At 37.2% G+C, this 10,772-nt stretch overlaps 1 long non-coding RNA gene across 5 annotated transcripts; it reads left to right on the forward strand.

Moving 5' to 3' along the window:
* Positions 220-4,530, forward strand: LOC109717599. Of its 5 annotated transcripts, XR_002218218.1 has the most exons (8): positions 220-465; positions 554-613; positions 1,482-1,543; positions 2,191-2,332; positions 2,432-2,620; positions 2,742-2,776; positions 2,914-3,129; positions 4,299-4,530. It is a non-coding gene; the product is annotated as an uncharacterized LOC109717599 (long non-coding RNA). The 5 variants fall into 5 exon arrangements; XR_002218216.1 differs by having other exon boundaries at positions 2,432-2,776; XR_002218219.1 differs by lacking the exon at positions 554-613 and having other exon boundaries at positions 2,432-2,776.

The following is a 10,772-nucleotide window of genomic DNA, read 5'->3' on the forward strand; positions in this document are numbered from 1 at the left end:
AAGAGTACCGGTTGAGTGGTGCGTTAAACAATCAAAAGCCCGAAATATGGAGTAGAGAGGACTGGGCGGGCGTCCAAGTCACTGACCGAGCATTGCTACATAGGTTTTGGGCACTCCAAAGTTCAAGAAGGTACCGAAACCTTGCACAGAGGTTGTGCCTTGTTTATTTGCAAATAAAATATTGAAGGTTTTAAGTGAAAATGTAGCACTTCTATATAACCCTTTTCACAATGAAAACCCTAACCCTCACCACATTTTCTCTTTCATCTCTCACCTCATTCTGTCTTTCACACTCTCTCTCATTTTCTCTCTTTAAAATGAAAGAACCCTAGCTCCATCTCACTGTTGGATCATGGAGATTCATCTCTTTGGAGCCTTGGAGGAGATCAACAACTCTTGGAGGAAGCCCTAAGGAGGAAAAGACAAACCACCTCCACCACATTTCTCTTGCTAGTAGGAGCAGAGGTGACTTGAAATTTTTAGAGTTTATTTTTAGAGATTTTTTTCAAATGAGAAATTTTATGGTTATAACTGGGTAAGAACTTTATTTTAGGATTTTCTTGGAGTTTTAAAGATATCAAGGAGCTTCTCTTAGGCAAGATTCAAAGAGAAGGTAGAGAATATCACAGAAATAGATTTGATCTCTCCATCTAAAGTATTCTTTATTTATATGCATGTATTATGGGTAAATGGTAGGCTAAAATGTATTTAATTTGCATGGTTGGGGACTTAGTAGGTCAAGATGGCTTATGAGCATTTGGCATAGAAAAATAGGATTTCTAACCCTTTGATGTGTTAAAAGAGAAGTATACGTCATTTACATGTTGAGTATCATGTGTGCTTTAGAACATAGGTGAAATAAGTATGGCATCTAACTTAGGTTGAAACCTAAGGTGTGAGCATAGCGACATATGAACTCTAGGCGAAACTTGAGCTAGAGAACAAGAAAATGTGTAAATAAGCATTGTGGATAACCCTAGGAGTCATGAGAACTTAGAGTGAATTATAAAATAAGTCGCGACCTTCCTAAAGTGCTATTTTGGGATGTGTCAATTCCCCTCGACCCCCTTCTTTATATTAGGAGATGCCGATTACTCTCAACTCCCTACTGTACTCGGTGATGTCAATTGTCTTCGACGCCAAGTGCCTACTGAGCAGAGGTATGCCAATTGCCTTTGCCTGTCCATGAGATGTTGTAAGAAATGAAACCAGACTAAGAGGTTGATTAATAATAAGAGTTAATTTGGGGCAAACATGTCAACCAATGACATGGTGTAGCATTGTGGCATATTGTATATACACTTAAGGCATGATAGTTGTACCTTTCTTACTTGCATTTTTATTGTAGAAATTGATGTGTCATTTATTAATTGTCTATTAATGCCTTTTTTGGACCGAGTGAGTGTAGAGCACCACTCTCAATGGCCGCACTCATTGAAAATTTATTCAAGTTCCCACACTCTTGTGATTGTTGTTTTCAGAGTTACCTACCGCCCGCGAGGCAGGGGATCCCAACAAGGGCATTGCAAGTAGCTAGATCAGTGTGAGTTGGTCTAGAGGGTACCGTTTTGTAAAAGCATAATCTATGTAATATTTTGGGGATTCAAAGTAGTAATTAAATACTTTGATGCTTTATGTACCTATATCATATATGTGTTGTACAGGTTAGTATATATTTTCGCTTCATGCGGATAAGAAAAATATTTCTTATTCAACAAGTCTGATGCACTTGTCCTGATGGGTCCAATTGGCGGAATTCGGGGTGTGACAACAGCAGCACAAGGCAATAAATAAATTACTGCTACTATATATATGTCCATCATATCATCACATTATCAATTAGACGCTCTCTAAATTAGGATGCTACGACAATAATAATGATAAACAATATATCTACAATGTCAAGAATGCTAACACAATAAGAAGCTCTAACAGGTATATATGCTCTCAACAAGTATATATGCATGTGTAATATAAAGTAACCATGAAAAGAGGAAAATATGTAGTCGAGAAAATCAAGGTAAAGGTAACCCACTCCAGCTTGAGTACCCGCCTCTAATTGTCAATCCAGTGAGTTCGACATATTTTTGGCTCTTCAATTCTTGCTTTAACCTAAAGAGAGTATAAACAAATCACCTACAAATATAAACAAATCATCGCTCGAACATGCTGACACGTGGCTTGTGGTAGGTGTGAGCTGCTTGAGCAAGATAGGCGCACCATACCGCTGTGGAGGTGAGCCCTCTTTGCCGAACTGTGGGAACATGCTGATTAGGGCGCCCCCAGTTCTGGGTTTAGGGCGCCCAAATCTGGGATTTCGGTGCTGAGGCAGGTTATGTTCTAATTTTTTTGTGGCTTATTTTACCCCTCCTTTGCCTCTATAAAAATAGTTGGATAACCCCCTGAGACTCTTTTCTTCCCTCGTTCACAGCAACCTTCTTTTCTTCATCCAAATCCCCTCCAAATCAGCTCTACTCCATCTCTTCCTCCTTGCGGTGGATCCAGAATTGCAGGATTCCATCAGTAACCTCGGCAAATTGTGGAATTGTGATCTGTTGGGCCTTCCAATTGCTGTGGGGAACAATTTTGCGGATTGTAGACTTGAGGGGGAGTGTGTGAAGTAATCCTAACTCCATTTAATCTAGGATAGCATAGTTGAATTGCTGAAATTTTACTTGAATTGGAATTTTGAGCTGAAATTGAACTTTTGTTGGTTTTCTTGGACCTGATTCTTATTGTAGTTGGCTTTTGGATTTGGAACTGATTCTTATTGAAGGTGAGTTTGATTCAGATTTTGAGTTCTTGAGCTTTAAATGCAGTTTTTGGAGATTTTGATGGAATTGTTGAAATTTTGAATCCAAATTTTGGTAGAGAGTTAATTGCTTGATTTTGATTGATTTTTTCCCACCTCAGGAGGTTTTTGAACCCCTTCCCACTGGTTTTGCAAGTTGAAATTCCCAAATTTTAGCTTGAATTGAGTTGATGTGCTGGCAACTTACTGCTTTCTGGACTTTGCTGAATCTGGGCCTCCATTTTTGGATCTAGATTGTCTTGGAGGACTTTTGGTTGCTATTATAGTTGAGAACTGGTGGAGCAACACACCCTTGTGTTGGGTCCGGTTGCTATGAGGTAAGTTTTAGTAATTTTAGAATTTCAATTCTGGATTTTGAGCTTTGATTGCACGAGTTGAATGCTTGCTGTTTTTGAGCAGACCTGCAAATCTGGACTCAAGTTCTGGGTGCCCAGAACCTACTACTTGAGGATCCATAAGTGTAGTAGCTTGAGAGGAAGTTGGTTATTTTGTTAGCTCTCGAGTCCTTTGTTTCGTGGTTGGATTAGAACTTCAGGTGGATTAATGTCTACCGAATTCTTCGGAATTCTTTCTAAGTTTTGTAGAATTTCAGCATGCATAATTATTTAATTATTGTGTTTAGTAGCTCAAATTGTAAATTTGCATGTTATTATATGAAATCTGAATTGGGAGTATGATTTAAATATTTTTGATGAATTTTGCATGATAAACCAGGGCATGACTTAAGAGAAAATATATAGAACATACATATTGTATTTTTCGAAAAGTTAACAGATTTAGCTTCATGAGCTGATTTCACCTTTGTATCGCCGCTGTTAGTGCGTTATGGATACTCAAATTTGTGTAGGTAGAGATTACACTCGTACTGAGGTGCCGAGTGGATTTTTACAGCAATGTTAAGGCTGCTCCATATTGTTAAGTGCCGTTCGGATTAACGGTGGACCCAGATCCTTGCTGTTTGCATTAGATTGTGCTGAGGGCACGTAAGCTTTGCTTTTTTGACCTGTTTCAGCATTTGCACTGACTACATCCTACGTGAGCCTGATTGAGCTTGACATAGACACAATTCTATACTCGGTAGGGTCGCATCCCTAAGTGCCGCTGCGGAGTCTGGCTTTCTTGCGTTGATGTCGCAGTTGCCCTTTTGGGTTTTTCTACTTTGATCAGCCATCCCCGTGGGTGGTGCGGTAGTAACTTAGGCACAAACTGGACTGACCAATTGACAGTCACTTTAGATTGGGTCGATGGTCACTGTTTCTTAGCTAGTGATGCATATGTCTACAGAGGACATGACATGGGTAGTGGTAGTGCAATGGCATATTAGCTGTAGAGTTTCGTTCAGCTTATCTTATTGTTCTTTTACCTTCCAGCTTTATTTTTGCCTTGTAAACTTAGTGGACAGGCCGTTGGGGTCGGTGACGGTACCCACTGGAACTACTTTGTTTCACAGTAGTACTCACCCCCATTGTTGCCATAATTTTTACAGAGCCGTCAATTGCTGCTGCTGCTTCTGATCGAGATAAGAAAGTCGCAATCTAGATCCTGTCTACTCCGATCGTTGAGCTAGAGAAGTACCATTTTGGAGACAATAGTTGTTTATAGTCATGTACCCAATTGTATTTTATTTCATCTGTTGAGAGTTGTGAGGTGTTGGTGTTATACTTTGATTTTTGTTATACACCTTGGATTATATTATGTACAGGTGACTTATTTATTTCTATTTTAGTAGCTCTGTAACTCTTTTGTAGTAGTTCTTATATTGTTTATAGGTGATTCTATCACTTCGTTTACACAGGGCTTCTTGTGTATATGCCGGATTTATTGGCGAGCTCAGGTAACACTGGACCCCAGGGCACAACAAAAACCCATTTATTTTCCTTTGCTAGAGTTGAGTATCGATACTAGTACTTGGGTTCTAGTACTAGTATATAACTCAAGAGTTCTGACACTTCAACCCAGTTCCGCAAAATCTGAATGGTGGATTTCTCTTTTCTCTATTATGTACCAATACCCGCCCGTTTCAGTTCTAGTACACAACATTTCAATATTGGTACTTAATTAGGGGGAGTTCTACAAAATCCGAGAGTTCTCCTAGCCTCCTCGCAGCTGAGTACTAGTACTCCCTGGCCTCTAATACCGGTACTAAATGAAAATCTGCATTTTTGCAGATTTAGCTCTTCAATGTCTGGTTTTCACAACAAAAATAGTCTAATGATTTCCAAATACCATTAGGATTATCCAAATAGTTCTCATTACTATTTCTCACCAGAACTTTGTTATTTACACCTAGGAGTATATAAAGATGAATGGATATGGATTGCGTAAAATTAAATAGCAAATTGAAAGATTATTAAAAGATCACCATGAATATATGTAGGAAAGTAAAAGTTGTAACTCCATTACGGGGTATAAAGAAAATTCATTTTATTTTTAATAACAAAACATTACAATAGTTTATAAAAGCATATAAAGTGTTTTAGCGCATATAATTATACATCAATTTCACAAATAAAATCTTTGCCTTTCTGCATAAAAAATTTATTGGTTTTATGTTTTTGCAAAATCAGGCCATATCTTGCAAAATTGTATACGTAGATTATGACTGAATTTTTAAAAAAGTGATCAAAATGCATTTATTCTCTCTTTCTCTCTTTTCCTTTTAAATTCTTGGAAAGTACAACTAACACCCGTAATTGCATGTACTTTTTTCTCAAAAGTCATACTCTTACATGATAAAAAATAAAAGAATAGAAAATAATAAGTAAAATTAAAATAGTGCAATCACCTTTCACTAGTATAATATGAATATAAAATCGTGTAACACTAGTGCAAGTTTGCACAAATTTTAACCTTTTTACATTAAAATTTAAAAGTTTTAATGTTTTAACGTTTTTAACGTGTAAGCAAAATAAAATAACAAAGGACTTCTAACGTTTGAAAATTTAAATATTTGAACATTTTTACTAAAAAAGATCAAAGTGTTGCACCTTTTACCGGTTGCATTATTAAAGAGAATGTTGCTCAATTTTCAATTTATGTTGCACAATTTGAAAATGATGTTGCACAATTTTGAAATGTAAAATCCAAAAAAAATCTAACGTTAAAAAGATATTATCTTTCTTAAAAAGGACAACTAACAAGTAATAATTGCATGTACTTTTTTTCATAAAACGAAAATTCTCCCTTAATACAAAAATAGATTATAAATATAATAAGTAAAAAAAATAGTGTAACACAATTTAAAATTGTGTAACTTACTCTCAAATCTTTCAATATTAGTCAGATAGAGCAATATTTTTTTTTTTCAAATGTTGCAATATTTTTTTCTAATAAAATTTAAAATTCTTATTAAATAATGCAGTATATTTTCAAACTATATAGTTTAATATTTAATTTTTTTATTAAAAAAAGATCAAAATGTTGTAGCTTTAACCGAATGTTGCACTATTCGGTAGTATTTTACGTAATTTCAATATATGCTCCACAATTTGAGAAAGTTATTGCACAATTTTGAAATTTAAAATGTCAACAAAATCTAGTATTAAATAGATCTTATTTTTCTTGAAAAATAAAACTGACAAGTCATAATTATATATACTTTTTTTTGAAAGACAAGAATCCGCAGCGAACACAAATTAAATAAAAAATAAATATAATCAACAGACGATAATAGCGCAAATTTGATCTAAAATTATGCAATATATTCTCAAATCTTGTTATATTTTATCAAATAGTGCAATAGATTTTCAAAAATTGCACCATGTGAAGGCCTCGACAAGCGCCCCCGCCTTCCACACGTGAAGGCCTAGTTCGTCCTACCCGCCCTTATATATAGGCAGAAGCACATTTTGGTCAAATTTTAAAAAAATTGGATTGAATTTGCAAAAATTTGTAAAAACACAAAACTGGTGACTTGTTTAACTGAGGGACATTTGTGCTCTTTGAGCTCTTTCTGGCACAAATGAATGTTCACTTGAGTAATTTATATTTATGAACATATAAATTAATTATAAAATATATATGATGGTCCATTAGGTACGCATGGTTGGGGACTTGTGTGTGCAAAAAACGAGACATTACGATATGGGCAAGAACTTATTTATATTATACGCGTTATTCTCTTGTTGTGGTTTGTTTCCATGATCTTTGCACTAGTCTTGAAGCTTTAATTTATATATTGTGGCAAGGAAAGCAAGGGGATGGTCAGCAGCAGCACTCTGAGAACACAAATAATAAAAGGGGGAAAAAGAAATATTTTAAAAAAATAAATAGTAAATTATATAATAAATTTAGAACAGTGGAGGAAAAGGGGGAAAAAGGGTAAAGAAAAAGATAATCATCAAAAAAAAAAAGAAAAGAGGCGGGAAAAAGAAATATTAAAAAAATAAATAGTAAATTATATAATAAATATTATATAATAAATATATATATATAAATAAAAAACTATATATATAAATAATATATATTTATAAATAAAAATTATATATATAATAAACAAATATATATTTACAAATAAAATTATATAATATATAATATATATATTTAAAATAAAATTATATATATATATAATAGATAAATATATATTTATAAATAATATATATATATATATATATATAGTATATATTATATATATATAATAATATAAAATATATATATATATATATCTTCCCCTCTCTCCTCTGCTTCTCTCCTCTCTCTCCCGCCTCGCTCTCTCTCTCTCTGCTTCTCTGTTTCTCTCTTTCTCTTCTCCCGTTCGCGTGCGAAGCGGCCACGGCTCGCGCCCCGCACCCCGCCGCCGCCCTCGCGAGCCGCGCGCCCCGCGTAGCCGGCCCTCCGCTCGGTCACGCTCGCGCCGGTGACCACCCTCGGCCGCGCCGCGCCCGCGCCCGCGCCAGGGCCTCCATTCTCCCGCCGTCGCCCGCCCGCGCCTCCGCCTCCCGCTGCCTCCGCCCGCTCTGGGAGAGGGCGAGAGAGAGAGAGAGCGGGGAGGAAGGAAAAGAGGGGAGAGGGGTGGAGAGTGGGAGAGAGTTGGGGATGGGAGAGGTAAAAAGGAGGGGGGGAGAGCTCGCGCGCGCCCGGGGGTGCGGGTCGCCGCCACCTCCCCACGCGGCCCGCGCCCCGCCCGCCACCCGTTGGCGCGGTCGCGCGCACGGTGGGAGAGAGAGAAGGGGGAGAGAGAGCCGCGGGAGGGGGAGGAGGTGGGAGAGAGAAAGGGGGAGAGGGAGAGAGAAGGGGGGGTGGTGTGTGAGAGAGGGAGAGAGATGAGAGGAGAGACCAGGGGTGGGGCTGCCATGTGCGGGCGGCCGCACCCTGCGCACGCTGAAAGAGAGAGAGAGACACTGTCTGCTCTCTCTCTCTCTCTCTGCTCACTCTCTCTCTCTCTCTCTCTCTCTCCCCCCCTCTCTCCCTCTCTCTCTCTCGCGCGTGCTGCGCGCGCGGGTCGCCTGCACGCAGGCCCCCCCCCCTCTCTCTCTTTCTCTTCCTTTCTCTCTTCCTGGCTCTCTCTCTCTCTCCCCCTCTCTCTGTATGCTCTCTCTCCTCCCCCTCTGTTATCTCTCTCTCCCTCTCTCTCTCTCTCTCTCTCTCTCGAGTCCCCGCAAAAGCGGGGAGCCCACCGTACATACTCTCGATTCTATATTTATATAGATATATAGAGAGAGAGAGAGAGTTGAGCTAGAATATTGTCGATAGTAAACGAGCCGTTTTACTACTGATTTGTTTTCGATGATAGAGCTTCCAAATAGACGATCGGCTCCTTAAATATGATCTAAACCATTTAAACTACCTAGAAATCAAATTTCACGCACTTTCGATATTGTTCTTTTATCCATCAAGTGAACAGAAAAATGAATGGCTGAAAATGAATATTCTTTAAAAAATGATGATAGGAGTCTTGTAATCAAGATCAAGAGTATAGATCTTGTTTTAAATAGTTTAAAGAATTTTCTAACAAAAATTCAATTGATTTGGATATCTTTACGCTGTTAAACGAGAAAACGCTTCTTATCGACCATTAAAATTACAAATTTTGAAACCCTTTGATCATTAGGCAAATGATGTCGAAAAGATTTAAAATTTGATTTCTAAACACTTCAAATGGTATAGATAATGTTCAACAGAGCCGATCGTCAATTTGGAAGCTCTATCAACGAAAACAAATAGGTAGTAAAACAACTCATTTACTACTGATAGTATTCTAGCAAAACTCTCTCTCTCACACTCTCTCTCTCTCTCTATATATATATATATATGATACGAAGATATTGATTGATTCCAGTTGATCGTTAATAGTGGTCAATATGATATCTGTTGGATATAGCACCTAGAAAATTGAAACGATATTTGGTGTTCTAGAATCTAATTTATTCCAATTATTAGGAACTCACTGTCAGAACATTGGCGCTAACTATTGATGTCTAAAGTTCAAGCTACTAGAAAAATACAATTTATTCATTTAAAACATATAGATACAGCATCCACGGATCTCGATTATGACTCGATCCGACCAGCCTTATACTATTTCGAACATGACTCAGTCCAACTTAGCCTTACGCCATTCCAAATGTAACTAGGCCTAACCTAGCCTCTCGTAACAGTGCAGAATGCTAGTTGATTCATATTTCCCTAACGTCGACCGTCCCTAGCTAGCACGAGTGGTAAACGACTTACTAGTTGCTGGTTAGTACCCGAGATATCAAGTTTGAATCATAATTAATTCATATTTTTTACTGAATTTTTTAAAAACAAAAATAAATAAAATAAATAGTATACAACCTTTCTATCTTTCAAACGAAGAAGAAGAAGAAGAAGAAGAAGAAACAGAAGCAGCAGCAGCAACAGGGCAAAATGCTGGCACGTACGTCTGTTAGCGCAAATGATAGAAATATTATAATAAAATGTGATAGCATTGGAGTCCCCACTAGTGACACTTGGAGAGGGCACGAGTCCCCACCGTATACCAACTACATATATATATATATAGAGAGAGAGAGAGAGAGAGAGAGAGAGAGAGTAGGGCTAGAATACTTGTAAAAGTATCATAGCTCAACTCATATATATATATATATATATATATATATATATAGAGAGAGAGAGAAAGAGAGAGAGAGAGAGAGAGAGTCCAGCTACTATGCTATCGGTAGCACGGAGCACTCCGTGCTACCAAGTTGTTTTCGATGATGCGGCTTCCAAATCGACAATCGGCTTCGTTAGACTTGATCTACACTATTGAAAGTATTTGGAAACTAAATTTCAGATTTTTTCGACATCATTTGACCAGTGATCAAAAGATCTCAAAATTGACAATTTTAATGGCCGATGTGGTGTGTTTGTGAGTTTAACGGTGTGAAACAATCCAAATGCGATGAAAATTTTATAGAAAATTCTTTTCACTATTTAGAGTAAGATCAGTATATCTGATCTTGAATTTAAATCTTTTATCATCATTTTCATAACATTTTTATTTTTCAGCCGTTCAATTTTATAGACTACTTGTTTGAAGGTAAATATTATCAAAAAATTATGAAATTTAGTTTCTAAATACTTTCAAATAGGGTAGATCAAGTCTAACAGAGCCGATCGTCAATTTGCAAGGCCGCATCATTGAAAAACAACTTGGTAGCACGGAGCGCTCCGTCCTACCGATAGTATAGTAGGCCTAGTTCTATATTTTATATATATATATATATATATGAGTTGAGCTATCATGACTTTTACAAGTATCACCATCATGGGTGCTATTAGGTTTTAAACCATTGGATCTACTTTTTGATTATTAATAGCCCTTGGATTAAACACTATTCACCTACCACACCTAACCACCAGCACTACCACTATCATCTCAACCCTCACATCTCTCCATCAAGGGCTAAAAACAATACAAGTATCACCCCCATGATACTTTTACAAGTATTCTAGCCCACTCTAAAAATATATATAGAGAGAGGTTATTATGCTTCGA

This window comes from Ananas comosus, linkage group 11 (assembly GCF_001540865.1).
Source record: "Ananas comosus cultivar F153 linkage group 11, ASM154086v1, whole genome shotgun sequence".
NCBI lineage: Eukaryota > Viridiplantae > Streptophyta > Magnoliopsida > Poales > Bromeliaceae > Ananas > Ananas comosus.